Source organism: Miscanthus floridulus, chromosome 6, assembly GCF_019320115.1.
Source record: "Miscanthus floridulus cultivar M001 chromosome 6, ASM1932011v1, whole genome shotgun sequence".
Lineage (NCBI taxonomy): Eukaryota > Viridiplantae > Streptophyta > Magnoliopsida > Poales > Poaceae > Miscanthus > Miscanthus floridulus.
Window position 1 is genome coordinate 130747549 of NC_089585.1, and position 17804 is coordinate 130765352.

Genomic DNA, 17804 nt, shown 5'->3' on the forward strand with positions numbered 1-17804 from the left:
CCAATGCTGCTGCAAGTGCAAGGATCGGAGGAATCGTAGTACGTGATGACGCCAAGCAACAATTTGGGATGGAGGGAGTAAGTGACAGATGGATCATCGATGGTCGGTCCAGGCACGCAATGCGTCCATCCAGTCACAGGAAATTAAACTATATATAAGCAGTTCTCTGAAGACTGAACCCAACTTGCTGTTGCTTGGTGACGTACATGATGCAGGATTATTGCAGGGTGGAGCCTGGAGCTGCTCTGACCTAACGAGTGATCAGCTATCGCAAAACTAAGCCAAAAGTCAGGCCCATGGATAGATTCGATGCGATCGTTATCGTGTTCGAGTCAAGTTCATCGGTCATTGCTATCATTTGTATTATTCCTAACGTCATATTATTCCTATTGTTTCGGGCAGGAATTCATTTTAATGAAATGGTACATAGTAGACCCCTTTCCCTTATTGGTTTCTTCCAATATACACTCTCTACATCCAGAAATGTAATGACTTCGGGTACTTTATAAATTTGTCAACACATATAAAGACTTATTGAGCAACCCCAAGAGACTCCGATTTTTTCTCTCTATACTCTAATAGATTATCATAAATTTTCTTCTGTGAAAAAATCATGAAATATTTATCATATATTGTATTTAGAGAGCCATGTAGCCTCTCCAAAAGTTGAGATCAATGAGAAGTGTGGTTTTAAAGAGCGGAAAAGATAGAATGTGATTTAGAGAGTCTATCGGACCTTTTTTTGTTTTCTAATTTTTGTGATAAAAAGCTGTGTAGAAGTCTCTTTGAAGATGCTCTTCCTCGCTACGTCCAACCCTTTAATTGCACCAATCAGGAGCTGACCATTTTTAAATTGGGCTGATTAGGAACTAGCCGTCCTTTAATTGCATCAATTAGAACTTGCACCAATAAAAAAATGTAATGAATCAGTATGGCATTCCCTACATCTCCTAGTTATAATAAACTTTATCCATCCATAATGTTTATTGCAAGAAATGTGGTCTATCTCGATACTTTTATTATATATGTTATCTGCCTGCTTAATGAAATACGCGCATAAGCACGCTCGTGAATTTTTTTTATTATACGTTATCTATCCATAATGTTCATTACAAGAAATGTGGTCTTTCTCGATAATTTGAGTAAAATGCACCCTGGGTACTTAAACTATTGGGGCATTACCATCTAGGTACTCGAACTGAAAAAGCTACCATCTAGGTACCTAAACTATGGAGGCATTACCATCTGGGTACTCGAACTAAAAAACCTCCCACATGGGTACTTCAACTATTGGGCCATTACCATCTGGGTACGCGAGTAGGCGCACGAAAATGAATTTTGATTCTTTTTCTTTTTCTGAAAATGGATAAATAGTGCTGGAATTTGTTATTTTTGTAAAAAAATAATTAGAGCTCCAAATATTCTAAAAATTTTTGTGTAGCCTCTATATGATGTACTCTACCTAGAAAAAATATGAAACTTGGAAAATGAATAGTTTTTATATGTTTAAAAATTACCTCTTTTAATTAATAAATGAACTTCCATAAATTTTATAATTAAAATAAATAAATGTCCAAAAAGAGGCGGCCTACCTGTGCTCGCCTGCTCGCTCGCACACAGTTAGGCCGCCTCTTTTTGACATTTATTTATTTTAATTATAAAATTTATGGAAGTTCATTTATTAATTAAAAGAAGTAATTTTTAAACATACAAAAACTATTCATTTTCCAAGTTTCATATTTTTCCTAGGTAGAGTACATCATATAGAGGCTACACAAAAAATTTTAGAATGTTTGGAGCTCTAATTATTTTTTTACAAAAATAACAAATTCCAGCACTATTCATCCATTTTCAGAAAAAGAAAAAGAATCAAAATTCATTTTCCCGCGCCCACTCGCGTACCCAGATGGTAATGGCCCAATAGTTTAAGTACCCAAGTGGGAGGTTTTTTAGTTCGAGTACCCAGATGGTAATGGCTCCATAGTTTAAGTACCTAGGTGGTAGCTTTTTCAGTTCGAGTACCTAGATGGTAATGCCTCAATAGTTTAAGTACCCAGGGTGCATTTTACTCCGATAATTTTATGAGTGTCCAATAGTTTGAGCTCGCATATTTTTTTGAGCATATCTGCATCTTTGCAAACCGTTTTATAAATCCCCAGCAATGTAATTCGCAGCAAACTGATTATCCACATTTTTGTGCAAGTATATTAGAAAACCATGTGCAACCTGTAAAAAGTTGTTGGGAAAAGTTAGTCTTGTAGCGGTATGGACTTCTAGCATTTCAAATTAGTCCACGAATATAAGGACTTGCGAGTACCGAGACTATGTCTAACCGTTTAATTGCATCAATCATCAGTAGCCGACCTCCCTTCATTTGTGCAATCAGCCCGTCTTTTAATTGCACCAATCAGGAGCTTGCCGTCTTTTAATTGCACCAATCAGAAGCTGACCCTCTAATTTTAATTAGAGATAGCCGAGTCTTTTCTATCTGTCTTAGATTGTTCTAAAAATCTCAAATGGAGAATACTTACATTTATGAACCGAGAGCGAGTGTTAAAAACCAAAGAGTAATAACAGATCCACTAGCCAAAGTAATGTTTATATAGGAAATATAGCATAACCAGAGCAAATATTCTTGTAAGAGAAACCTTGCAGCTCGGAACACTTATATAAGATGGATGTGATTTCGGGAAGATTTTGTACTAATCCAAATCCAGCTTTATTTGTTCTATATAATCTGATCTGACGTAGCCAAGTGAAACACATGCATGCGTGTGCGGTGGGAACGCACGTACTGTTCGCAAGTCGTGTCACACTGATCGATCGTGTGCTGCACCACACCACCAGCCGGCCAGACACCAGGGGTCTCGTTTAATTCTGCACCGGCTAGGCGCCAAGAAGTTTCAGATCAGAAGGTTAGCACCCCGTATGGAACACCGCCAGCCAGCCGCGCATGCATCGATCATCTGCGGCGTCCCTCTCGATCTGGCCTCAAATCTCCATCGATTCCTCTAACTGGAAAGCACCACGGAGGCACGGCTGGAGCCTCGCTTGTCCATCTGAGAAAAACGGAGCCCCCGGCCCGGCAGACTTTCAAGTTTCAACGCCGGCCCTTTCCAATTTTTTTCGTCCGGTCCGGCGCGCGACGACGTACCACGGAGGCTTTTCCTTTCCTCGCGCCACCGGCACTTTATTCCTTCCCGAGGAAAGTAAATGCAGGGGCGCGTCAAGTTTGCCCTCTGCCTTTTTCCGGTAATGATGTGTTGTGATTTCAGCGACCGGCGGCCAACCGGACCGGAGGGAAGAAGCCCGGAACAAGCACCGCCACCGGCCGCCCGCCCGCACAGCCAATGTGCAGGTTTGACAAATACGAGAAGATGTTTGTCGCTGATGGATACGATACGATGCAGTGACGATACAATATGGATGGATCTTGCTCTGCTAGCTAGCCGGGCGGGCGACGAAGCTGGAAATTCCACGCCAAGGTGACGGCGGTGCATGCGCCGGCTGCATTCATGCTCGATCTCTCCCAGCTGGTCTACAATCAAAGTGCAGCAAGCAAGGGTGCAATGCGAGCCCGTGGACGACTACTCGACGTCTTGCCCCCACCTACCAGCTGTTCGACTGGCTTTAAATGCGCATGGTAGCAGCTGGAAAACACTGTAGCAGCAAGGAAATACGGTAACAGCTGAAATTCTGCGAGAGAAAAACACTGCTCCGCTGAAACTGTAGCGCGCACGGTGGTGGCTTGGTGCCAAGTGCCGAGTGCCGTACCCGGGTAGGAGTAGAGTAGGTAGGTGCATACAATGGCCAGGTGTCAGAAGGCCGCGCGAAGGTGCAAGCGTGCTGTGATGCCGGCCGAGGGCCCCCGCCCAGCGCACGCCACCTTGCGCGAGGCAGGGAGGCGCACGATGCGCGTAAGTCATGCACGCTCGCGGCAAGCCGCCACCGTCGTCGTCGTCGGGATACGCGCACACACGCATTGTCAATGGACCACCGCGCCCCGCCCTAACAGCCGCAGGGGCAGGGTCGTCTCCTCTAGGTACTCCGTACACGTTCGAGTAGTATTACTGCCAGCACAAGTAAACAGGATTACGTACTGCTCAAGTACTGTAGTGCAGTGCCGCAGTTAGCCATGAAGATGATTGATCGATCCACAGCAATCATCTGGATGTGGCAAGGTCGTACATACTCGTAGTACCGTGCCATTATCGTGCTTGACTCCGAGTTCCACTGCCAGCAGTAGCATCGTCTGTAGTCTGTGTACTAGTAGGCTATAGTGGCCATTCAGCCTGAGTCACCACTCACCCGTGACCAGTCGCATCTCATGGTGGCTACTGGCCTCCAAAGTCTACGGTCGAGTCTTTCGCCGCGCGCATGCACATCCCGATGCGCGCGGCGCCGTGCATGTGCATGCATATGCACCCAAATACCCAGTAATAATCCATAATCCATCCACATGACGATGAGTTTAACTTGCAGCTGCTGCTCACTCGCTTTCAAGTTTCAAGAGAAGACGACTTGCAGCTGCTGCCGGCTGGCCGGGGTGCCGCCGGAACGCACGAAGACACCCAGAGCCCAGCAGCGGGAAACGAGCTAGCCTCGATCGCGTGCTCGCTTTTACGACCCACCCACACGCCACACCCAGGGGCCACGCCAGGGCGTGCGGGTGCGGTCAAAGGAGTAGGCCTTCAATTCAATCCTCCTGCGCTTGACACCAACGACAAACACCACCGTCATTAATAATGCGCTTTCCGGACCTCATTCTGATCGACCGATGTATCTAGACAGTAATGCAAGCAGTTAAGCTAATGGTCGCCAGCTCCATCGTCGCGGCTCGCTTCTTGTTCGCACCTAGCTAGCTACTCACTCTATCCATAAATAAATTAAATTAATCAACTTTTATAGTTGTCTTAAATCAATTTTTTTTAAATAACTAAAACCATAAACAAAATATTAATATTTATATAGAAAAGCTATGCTTTGCCTGTGATTTTGGTCCCTTCGTCACACGATTTGTTGTCCCTTGGATCTACAGTTTGCCCGCATCGTGGACATCCATCTTTTCTGCCGCACCTTTTTCTGATTCTACCCATCCCAAGTGGGTCCCACCTGTCATCATGTTTTTGGAAAACAGGCCATTTTACATCTCCCTGCCATTCTAGTGTTCGTTCAATTTCCTATTTCTCTACGTCTCCTCAGGTGGGTGTGGAGTGAGCTCCATTTCCGATGATTCGACTTCGTCTGTGAGTTCTTCTTAGCTTTTCTCATATGAATCTTGTAGATTTGGTCGACGCTATCCTGATTTGTCGTTTCCTCTCCGTAGGTTGTTTATCTGTGTTTGATTTTTGCGTTTGTCTTTGTTTCATCCGAGCATATTCGAAGGAGAGCAGTTGCGTCGCCGGCGGTGAGCCCTCTCTGTGAGTTATTTTGCTTCTCTACAGCGCCATTGCGCCGTCATCCACCCCTTGCGCAGCGCCGTCGCCTTTGCGTATTGCGGTGGCAGCTTCTATCCCCCGCCACAGAGAGCCTCGACACCACGTCCCAAACCCAGAGGCAACTATAGAAGCGTTCATCTCCACCAGACTGTCCCTATCGCCGCCACGGCCTCGCAAGTACGCAAAGAGCAGTCTAGCCACGGATCGGCATGGATCTAAGGCCACCACACCAAGTCCAAGGAGGCCGCCTTCCTCCATAAATGTGAGCTCTCTGCTTCTAATTACTCAGTTGTGTGGATGGGCCTTTTGTCTGTATAATGTTAATACCTATTTGGTTTCTATATGTAATTTTTCTTTTGATATGATACACTAGGATCAGAAGCTGAGGTTTTCAAGTGATGCTTTAAGGAATTTTAGTTTTATCCTAAGTGTTGTTTAATTTATGTATGAAATTGCTTTTGGGAAAGTTGTCCTTGGGCATGTGGCGAAGTCTTAGATTTTGTTTATTGTGAATGATTACATCTGACATTCTTATTGATAGTTTCATAGATTAGTGGACCTTTTCCGAGGTTTCATTTCACATTATGTTAGATGATTTATATGCCAGCAGATTCTGTACTTTGCTGGTACCATTGATTTGAAAAGTTATATGTGTGCTTATTAGAGATAAGAATGAATGATGCTATCTATTTTTAGAGTTCAGATTACTAATTGTACAAGATGTACGCTTACAGAAGCATAGTTGTTGTTCTGACTGTGTTTGATTCCACTTCGAATCACTGCATTTGTTTTGTTATTCATTTTGCTTTTGATGTCTAACCTAATTTATTGCAGATTACAGACTAGCTTCTTGTCGTTATATTCAAGTCATAAGTCATTACACATTATTTATAGATTTGTTGCACCTTATTATTTGATAATTTGTATTTTTGTTCTGACAACTAGGAAGCCAATAAGATGGGGCCAACCATAATGTTTTTTGTGTGTTTATTTCATTTTTGCGTCATGTGCATTTGTACAGAATCTTCTTTTCTGGCAACTGTTATACAAGTCTATTTGACATTTTGACCTACTGAATAATATAAATGTGTTCTTAGCACATGATATGTTACTGAATTAGGTTGAGTTGTGCACATGTTCTCCCCTGCAGTTATTCTATTTGCATAGAAATGTGTTTGTAATCCCACTTTGCCTACTCCTATCACCAATTTGGTTGACCCTTGTTATTTTATTAATTTTCTTAGCCATGCATTTTGTTATATTTTTTGTTCAAAAACTTTGATCTATGTCATTAATTATAGATATATTTTTATTCAAGTTACATCGTATTATTTGGTGTAAATGCAGTCTTAGTTCACTGTAATTTAATAAGTTCATTAATCTAAATTTTAATTTATGACTTGTAGTTTTCTTACTTTGATTTGTTTGTTTGATTCAAGGCCCATAAATTTATTTGTATTTGCAATTCATAGAATGAATATAGTTTTTGTATTTTTTTTTCTTTTTGATATGATTGGTTTATTAAAAGCCAAGTAATTTTGTTATTTTGCATCCATAAATTAATTTTGAATTTCGTCACTTTGATTATTTGTCGTATGTATATGCTTTCCTCCAATACGTACCAATTCATAGATCCTCCTTTGTGCTTGGGTGGACTAGTGTGTATAGTAGTTATTTGAGGGCGTCTAGTTGAGTTCTTTTGCTTGATTCGGTAGCAATGATATGTGTTTTTAACAGAGAATATTGCTTTTCTGATAGTAGTAGTTGGAGTGAATATGTCGACTGATTATTTTTATTTACTGATGCATATGCCTTTTCTAGTGATTTTAATGTGCCAAGATCATTCTTATTGTATACTCATCCATGTGCATAGGAATGTATTTGTGATGTCTGTCCTTACATATCTATTTTATTTTATTTACATAATCTTGGATGCTGTAATTGTAGTTATAGATCACTGTAGTGATTTTAGTATTGCTTGTGACCGTCTTTGTTATGTCACCCCACACATAGCACATTCTGTTTTCTAATCATTCATTGCCCTTTTTGGTTGTTAACTGCTGATTCCCGGCTGAAAGCTCATGTTGCTCTTGCCATTTTTGGCTACCATGTTATGGTCCATGCTTGTGCTTGCTGCTTCCTGCTTCTCCAATTTTATAACTTTGGCAGCTTGCTGATGCCTCATAGCTGATCGTTTCATCCCGTGTCGTTATGCTTCCTTATGTTTTTTACAAAAATCTAGTTAATTCCTCAAGTGTTGTTTCATCTGGTGCTTGCTATCTTGCCTGTTGTATATATGCGTTATCTGTTGCTTTCTCGCCTTGTTGTTCCCTGCATGATTAGATACATGCCCTTCAGTTTTTTTCTGTCTTACTATGAATGTGTTTCCATGCTCAGACTTGGTTGCTTGATTTTACTTACTATGTGTTATTAGAACTGTTCCTAGATTAGTATTTTTTTATTTACATATCATTTATAGTAGTTTTACATGACTATTTTTTGTGTAATTCATCATATGTAGTACTGTAATTTGTATTCTAATTCCTTTGTCTTTTAATTTTTCATTGTATCTGTTTATTTGAATTTGATTTCTATAGAAATTTATTTGATTTCCAGTTTTGATTTTCTGATTATCTGTTTGTTGTTTTTTATCTTGCTTTCTTCTTGGTAAATCTACTATCACATATCTGCATCTAGTAAGAAGGTATGGCCCCACCTGATAATGCACTTAATTAATCTACTATCATGTTACTATGAATTAATTTTTTATTTACACTAGAGTTCAACTAAACTTATAGTGGTTAATTAGGTGTAATTGTTAGTTATTATTGATGTATCTAATACTAAGTGAAAAAGTTTATTAGGCACATGTTTGGCGCATAGTTTGTACGGACTATGTTTATTTTGATTTGTTTGTTTGGAGCAATGCCCTCGGAATCTCTTTGGTTTTGCTTTCCATAGAAAATTCTGGTTTTTGTATTTTGTTTATTTGGTGTTGGTTTTTATTATTCTCTTATTGTTTCTTGAGGTTCTTTTCTATTAAATTTAGATTGTTTATCCATTAGTTATTTTTGCCAAACAACATGTTTGTAGCAAGACTCACGGATACAATTGATCTATTTTATTTCAATTCTCATGCTCTGATTTTCTGTCCATTTGTTATATTATGTATCATTATTGATGTTTTGATCTCAAATTTTGTTCATTTGTCTATTTGGTATGTTGAGTTAGAGCTGGATGTGGTGGAGGATGTGGTTGTAGAGTTGTTTTCCAGTGTAGCAGAGAGCACGATATGGAGGTGGTTCCTGATGGTGTTCCTGATATGGAGGTAGTTCCATAGAAATTTTTGGTTTTTTCTGTTTTCTTTGTATTTGTAATAATTTATTTGTTTTATGTTTATTTTATTATTGTCTTTCTTTGTCTCAATATATGGGGGATGCAGGGCTCACTCTTAGTTCTACCGTTAAAGTTGGGAGTCAGCCTGTGTTTTTTGCGACTGTTTCATTTGCGCATCGTCTTCTTCGCCGTGTCACTTTGGACTTGTGAGAGGCGATTCCATTAGGCTGCAAGGTTCGCTCATTTTGTTTCCTTCGAATCCTCGTATTTTTTGTTGTTAGGGTTCGCTCATGAGTTTTGCCTTGTTGCAGCGGCAATGTGACAATGGCAGCAACTCTTGTTATTATTCTGAAACATTGGTATGTGTTTGTTGTGCCGCAGGTTTCTTTGGGTGCACTTTCCCTTTCAGTGCCACCAGGTACACTACATTGCCTACACGGCATTTTTTGATTATCTGTTTGTGTTTTTTTTATCTTGTTTTGTTTTGGCAAATTTACTATTATATGGACTATGAATTAAACTTTCTGCATGCTCTGGATCTGCATCTTCTGCTGCAACCAATAGTCTTGTGTTCCAGACTTGTTCTATTTGTAGCAGCAGACGTGTACTTACTGTGTGCGCACAGAGACTCATATGCGGTAGTGTTGATGGTTGCTAATGGCGTGGATGATGGCAGGTGCAGGCGGTAGCGGACGACGACTCTGCGGTGAGGCGGAAGATTGGGGCCAGCATGATGGTGGAGGACAAGCAACAGCTGAGCCCCGTGTCGGTTCTGGATTTCCCCTTTGATGACGACGACGGCGAGGAAGGGAGTGATGCCAGCGCCTGCTCCTTCCCGGCCTTCCAGTTCTAGCGCTGCATGCCGCCGAACCTCCAAAGTAAGATAGCTTCTTGCCATTGCCATCCCTGCACTGCACATCCATTGACCCAAACTTCCATCTTCTATCTCATTTTTACTTGATTTATTTAATTAACTGTATGCATACATACCAGCTAGCAGTTTCAGTTTGATTCTATGCTTGTTACAACTCAGGTGTTGTTGTTCAGCATGCTGTAGTATTGTAGTTTCTTTTCAGCTTGATCTGTACGGTGTTTTTTATCTTGCTTTCTTTTTGTTAAATGTAGTAGAAAAATCTGTGTATAGTAAGAAAGAATGGCCCCACTTGGTAAATGCACTTAATTAATTTACTATCATGTTACTATGGATTAATTTTGTACTTACACTAGAGTTCAATTGCACTTACATTGGTCAATCAGGTGTATTTCCTTGGTATTTTGTATGTAACTAGTACTATTGTTCAACTATACTTTCAATTTTTAATCAGGTCTATTTGCTATGTATTACTGATGTATATAATACTAAGTTAATAATTTTATTAGGCTCATTTTTGGTTAATGGTTTGAATGGACTTTGTTTATTTTGTTTTGTTTGATTGAGAAAATGGCCTCAAAATCTTTTTGATTTTGGGAACTATAGAAAATTTCCGCTTTTTGTTTTTCCTTATTTGTTTTGACCTCAATTTCTCATGCTCTCATTATTTGTTCATTTGTTATATTCTATATCATTTTACATGGTTTGATCTCAATTTTTGTTATGTTAGCTCCAAATGTCCTTCTCCCTTATTATGTATGGAGGCTCTCACTTACAAATCCAAGGTACTGCTCTACTTTTTCATCATCTCAATTATCCCACTCTTCTTTGCTGACATAGTTTTTCCTATACATTAGGTTTGAGGCTTTGCAGGTTCTGAAATGTTGGTTTCATGCGTTTGTTGTTGCTTTCCTATATTTGTTGGTACTTTAAGGCAATGCAACCTTACTTTTTATCTGAATTTCTGTATTGTTCATAAGACTCTCTTTTCAGTCATTGCTTTTATGTTGTCTGTCTATGTTCAAATCTTTAATGTGTGTGTCAGATCAGTTGAAGTTGTTTCTACTGTGTATGGCATGTAGTGTCGGGTGTTTTGAAATTTGGAGCTTAAATAATATAAGTACTGCCACATTGTGTGATCACGCTGCCATTTTTTCATCTATATTTTGTTTAACGTATCGTGTATAGAAAAAGTGAAATGTAACCCTTGATCAGTTGCTTGCCATTTGGCAGTATTGCTGGTATATGTCAAATTTCATATAGCAATAAGCAAAGAAGGCTACATCAAGGCTAGCCCTGTAATTCTGGGGCTCTTACAAGTCTTGGGTCCACTACAAGTCTTGGGTTCACTATAAATCTTTCCTGTGTTCCTTGTAACAGGTGTATTATGATTACTTGCTTGACAAGGGTGTGGCTTGCTGCTCCAAGATTTGATTGGATATTTGCTTTCTTTTCATTTGTCATGATGGTTAACTACACAATTATCCTAGTTACAGTAGAGTTCAACTTCACCTACAGGTGTTCATCAGGTGTAATTTATAGGTATTATTTATGTAAGTAGTACTAAGTGCAAAAAATTCATTACTTATTTCTATTATTTTTACTTTTTTTTTGTATTATCATTCTTTGAAGTTTGTTTGATTGACATAATGACCTCATAATTCTTTTGGTTTAGCTTTCCATATTAAAAATTTGTTGTTTGGTATGTTTGTATGAGGCAGTTCCCTTAGAATCTTTGTTATTTTGCATTTCATAGAAAATTTTTGGTTTTTGATTTTTTTTTATTTTTTGTAGTTCTTTTTTGTTGTTTGGTATGTTTGTTTGAGGCGGTTCCCTCAGAATTTTCTGTGATTTTGCAATTCGTAGAAATTTTTTTGTTTTTGATTTTGTTCTTTATTTTTTGTTTTTACTTTAAATATTTTTTGTTTCAATTTTTATAGTGGTGGTGCGTGAAGGTATTTGGTGGTCTTTGGTATTCCGAGTGAAATTCAGGTTTGTTTCACTCAAATTTTTTATTTATGTGTTTTCTGTTGTATGATTACTCATGTGAGCATTAGGCTTGAATCACACAAATTTTGTATTTTGTCTAATTTGTGTGATTTGTTCTCTCAAATTGCTTGAGTGTTCAAATGGGTCAAATCACCCAAGTTCCAAATAGACTGATCCTATTTATAACAGTAAATCAGTGTCATTAGATCACCGTGAAATATATTTTTATGTTGTGCTCGTTCAGTGTCATAAATACCGATGTTATATACGTATAAATTTAATTAAATTTTAAGATTTTTAGCTTAAAACAACTCTAAAAGTTGGTTTATTTTAAGGGTCAGAGAGAGTAGCATGCAGTACATACTGCTGTTATCTGTAACTGTAACGTGTGTGGCGCAGGCACAGACCACGACGTCCACCGGAAACCAACGGAATCGAAGCTGGGAGGAGCACGCGCGTACGCCTTCCAAGTTTCCGGGAAGCGCGCGGCACACGGCACGTACGCGATGGAGCGTGCGAGAGGGGACGACCGATACGATGCGATGATGCGTGCGTGCACCAAACTGCATTGCATGTGCCGCCGGTCCGGCACCGGCCGATCGATGCCACTTGTGGTGGTGCCAGTGCCACGTACTAGCACGTTGACTCGCTGGTGCCGCAGCACCCGAATCGGCGGGCGGCATCGACTGGGCTGGACTGTGGACCTGGACTCGACGACGACACAGGTACGCCCGGTCGCCGGCTGCGGTTAACTAACTAGCCGATAGCCTACCGAGAGTGCGCACATTGTGGCCATTTTGCTTGCCACGGCACCCCACCCGCGCACAATATATGTACTACGCCGAGGCGTGGTGGGGAGGCCATGCATGGACATGAATCGCGAACGGTGTGCATGCATGCGTGTGGAACCGGGACCGGGGACCCTGACCCACGGTACATTGCACCCGGTCGGCCGGTCCGTCAACAGGGCTAAAGTAAAAAGCGCGCGGTCCAAGCGCCACGGAAGAATCCGTCGTCACCGAAGACGACCGGACCTCGATCGCTCTCGTCCTCAGCGAGTCATCAGTCAATCAGTACCATTACCATGGACTTGATCCAAGAACCGTTGGTGCACGCGCGAGTGTGTGATGCGCTGCGCCAACCCTCTCCGAAGATGGACGACGTACGACCTCTTTTTTTCGTTTTGGCATTGGCAGGCAGGCCGGCCGCCTCTTTTTTTCTCCGAAGATGCGTCCGTCGCGCTCGCGGCTCGCACGCGCGCCTAACTAGCCGGCAGCTAGCTGTGCGGAAAACGCACGTCGCCGACGCGATATTTTTCGATCAATTCCTGTGTGTTGACGGAGCAAGCTCGAGGCGGACGGATCGGCCCGGGCCCCGGCCAGGGATCGCTTTCGGTTGACGCGGAGTTAAAGAGCGCTAGGTGTAGGCGTGGCTGACTGGCTGGCCAGGAACGCGCCATGTCGGCGGGGCCGTGTACGTCCGCTTCAAAATTCAATTCCGCAAGTCAGCCATGGCCCATGAGCCATGTATGTTCACTCTACTAGTCTCTCACTCGCCAGTAAGTAACCCTCCGATCCTTAATGTCAGGCACTGTTGCTTGACCACGACCCTCCGCCTCTCTCGCCCGGCCGTCGAGCGTCGACATGGCTCTCTCCATTAACTCCACGTCTCCACCCAGGCTATCTCCACGTCAACCCAGAGCTAGCCAAGCATCGTGCTGCACGAGAACACACGATATATATATATATATATATATATATATATATATATATATATATATATATATATATATATATATATATATATATATATATATAGTATAGGATAATATGGATATACTATAGCATATACGACCTACCTACTGTCCTTTAACCTTCCTTTTCTAATGCTGTCAACAATCACTGTTAGTATATAGTCACCTAGCTCAGTGCGTACGTTGCAGTAATAACTTGTAAATACGCTACTACTACTACTACCTAGTAGACAAAGTATGCCTACGAGGCTACGATGCATATACATTCAACGAGTCAGAATGTACTAGTACCACTAATAATCGCTATGTTCGTTTGGCTTATAAGCTATATTTTTTTAGCCAACTAACATTATTTTTCTCTCACAACAAATCAGCTAACAGTACTTTCAGTCATGACTTATCAGCCAAGCGAACAGAGCAAAGGTGATCCAAGCGCGTATAGTCTCAATTACTTTTCTTTTCTTTTTTTTTAGAAAAAAAGTCCAAACATACTAGTAGTAGGTAGTTTCTTGGGAAAAAGTCTACTTAACCCCCACCTTTCATACTTGGTCTACTTCACCCCCAACTATGAAACCGTCTGTTTTACCCCCTGAACTTTCTAAAACCGTCTATTTTACCCCTTGGGCGGATTTCAGCGGCGGTTTTGCTATAGTAACAGCGGGTCTGCTACATCAACGGTGGGTTTGCTACAGTGCCGGTGGTTTTGAATTTTTTTTTATTTATTTTCGGTGAATTTTTTAAAAATCATAGTAAATCATAGAAAAATCATAAAATGAAAAATCTAATTTTATTGGACTCCACATGAGTAGATCTACACAGTGAATATATAATACGATATGCTTTAGTACAATTTTTTTTGTAGCTTTAGATTAATTGGAAAATCCAATTTTGTCTGTAATTAATTAGAATTTATCTATAACTAAGTTATACATAGTCCAATAAGTACGAAATTTTTACTATAGTTCAAGCATACAATAATTAGCGTACCATAAAAATTTCACCACAATTAGACCATGGAAGCTGCAGCTATGAATTATTCCAATTAATTACAGACAAAATTAGATTTTCCAATTAATCTAAGGCTACAGTAAAAATTTTGTACTAAAGCATACCGTATTATATATTCACTATGTAGATCTACTCATGTGGAGTCCAACAAAATTAGATTTTTTATTTTATGATTTTTCTATGATTTACTGTGATTTTTCAAAGATTCACCGAAAATAAAAAAAGAAAATTCAAACCACCATAACTGTAGCAAGCCACCGTTACTGTAGCAAGATGATGTTACTGTAGCAAAACCGCTGCCGAAAACCGTCCGGGGATAAAATAGACGGTTTTGAAAAATTCAGGGGGTAAAACAGACGGTTTCATAGTTGGGGGTGAAGTAGACCATGTATAAAAGATGGGGGGTTAAGTAGACTTTTTTCTAGTTTCTTGCTAGAATGAGACTCTTGATCTTTTGCTCGCTGGTTTGGTAGAGTTTAAACGACCGGCAAGTGAAGGAATAATCCAGATTCCACAATAAGAAACTCGAGACGTACCTACAGAGGACCGACCGACCGACTGGACAAGCTAGCAAGCGAGCAAAGGCAGCAACATCACAGTGAGCATGCAACACATGAGACCTTTGCTCAATAAGTGATGGTCCCATGCCAAAGCACACGGGCGGGCCACAGAAATGGCCCCCTCCTAGACAGAGAACTACGCCACTCCCATTGCTTTGGGCGTCCCAGTCCCGGTCGTAGTCTTCAGCCTGTTCGGTTGGCTGGTTCATATTGCTGCTGGTTTGTGAATAAGTACTGCTGGCTGGTTTGTGTGAGAAAAAAATATTATTTCGATTAAAAATTTACGATTATTTACGCCAAGCCACAGCCAAACGAACAAACTGCTTCTTTGTAGGCTGTAGCAGTATTTTTGCCATGGTCCTATCTATCTAGTTAATGCGCACACTGGATCAAAACGTTCACTGTCGATCGTACGCACAGCGGGAGGAAGACGTCAACGCCTTGATGACCGATGCCTACAGCACAACCGCAGCAGGGGCTGCAGGCGGACCGCCGGATCTCCAGCCCAGCTCCGAGTATCCTCCATCCCCGCCACCAAGTCAACACGCGAGCTGCATGCCTTCGCTTATTTTATTCATTCGGGCCCGATTCGGCCACCCTCAACCATCTGGCTCCCCGAAAGTTGTCAACCATCATCTGGATCCGACAGTAGCCGCGAACTAGCCGTGAACACGCCCTTCAGCGTCGCAATTATTGCTTCCATCAAGACACAAGAAAATACACTCTGCGAACGAACGAATAATGTGACCTGAAAATATATATAAAAGAGGGTTGCCATTGCCACACAGCTTCCGAATCCTAGCTAACTAGAGCTGCCGATTCTCGTTCTGAAGTAGAATTCGAGCTCAGGTAGTACCAATTTGTTCAAGACTTTCAGACATCACGTGGTACTGTGGCAGTAGCACTGTAGCCGCAATGGTAGTGTACAATCCGATCTGGAACCTCCAGCATCTTGCAGTATTCTGGCCGTACCGCACGTCGGAGCTAGCCCTACATCAATCTTCCCTCCATTATTTTTAAAACGAATATCCCCTTCACTGTTCGGCTTGTTGGGTCCATGCATCCAGGCATCGCCCAATTTAATGGCCGTTGACCCTCGTCGTGCACCGGTGACCGATACCATTACTGCCCTATATAAAGGAGGAGAACGATGACGGACGACGGCATCGCATCGATGGCGGTAAACGTCCTGAAAAGCTCAGCCCCGACACCCATAATGGTGGCCTTTGTCCACGTCGCCCCAAAAGGGCCTGCGCGGCCACGTCGCTCCGTGACGGCCGACGGGGGCGCGTCGGCCGCGGCGCGCGGCCTCGGTTCGGCCACGTCCGCGTGCGAGTGCGACCACGCCCCGGGTCGTGGATCGATGGCCGACCTGCTTTCCAACCAGCAACCTTCAGCTCGTTTGGCTGGGGCTGAAACGATCGACCGTGGATTATTACTGCTGGCTGGTTTGGTGTGAGAGAAAAATACTGTTTTAGCTAGAAATTTACGATCATTTACGACCAAACGAACAGACTGCTTAATGGCCGAATGGTCAGCTTCAGATTGGCCTAAACTTTTCGGTATAAATACCATGCGCCTAGCTTGTATTGCAGGAGTGCTGATGTTGTAGTTGTACGTATGAGGCAATATACAACCTGTTCGTTTGCTCATATACGATTATGGATTATAAGCTGGAATAGTATTTTTTTCTCACACCAAATCAACCAACAGTAAATAATTCACGATCGTTTACGCTGATAATGGTGTGGTGGTACTACTCTACTGCTGGTATCGATCGTACTACTGCCTACCCTTCTTCAAGGTGTCCATAGTCCATACCGCGCCAGCCTTCTTTTAAGCTACCACAACAGAGCAGGCAGGCAGCAATGCAGTTCATTTTGAAAATGAATTAGAAATCCAATCTGAACAAAAGGGAAAACGGAGTGCCTTGGTTACTTTACATTCTTGGTGGCGAATGGCGGTTACGGTCATTTTCAGCTGAAAGCGTTGAGGCAGCTAGCCCGTCTCTGTTACTGCCATTCTCTTTCTGAAACAGACGTGTTGCTGCTCTTTTTTTTTTCTTTGGTTCCTGAAATGCACTAGTTAGCACATAGCACTCGCAAATTTTGTCAAACATAAACCACTCTAACTAACACGTAACCCATAATTGTATTTTTTTCTTGGTGGGAAGGAGTACTCCAACTCCTAGCAGACAGCAGTACTAGTTAGCACATAGCAGGCCTATCTTAGTACATTTCAGCAATCCTGGGATTCCCGGCCGTCGAGGATCTCCAATCTCAGCTCACGACCAACCCCAACCAAACCCCCAAAAAATGTCAAGAGTTCAGCCCCTGCAATTCATCTCATCCATCTCATGGTCAATCACTTGCCAAACTAACTCTTTTGCCTTTTTCAATGCAGACAAGACGAACAACATCATCACAATCACAACACACTTTTGCGGCCTCTCAAGGAATCGAAATCCCAATACATTACTCCTAATGGTGATTAGTCCTTGGTTATTTTGCATATACATCCAACCACAATTATGCTAGGACAGGAGGCAAGTCGTCGTGCATGTTGTCGATGCCGTCCCTCCCCCCCTCCCCCCCCCCCCCCCCCACCCCCCCCCCCCCCCCCCCCCCCCCCCCACACACACACACACCACACCCACCCCCACCCCACACACACACACATGCTATTGACAAAAGCACGCGCAGGGGAGTGCCCACGACCGTTGCAGCTCTCGGCTTTCCTCTCAAGCCTCATCACCCTCCCATGTAGTAGTGACACTATGGACGGTTAGATATGGAGGGACTGGGACATGCTGCAAGCCTCCGCAAGTGAATTCCACGCGCTCTCCTCTT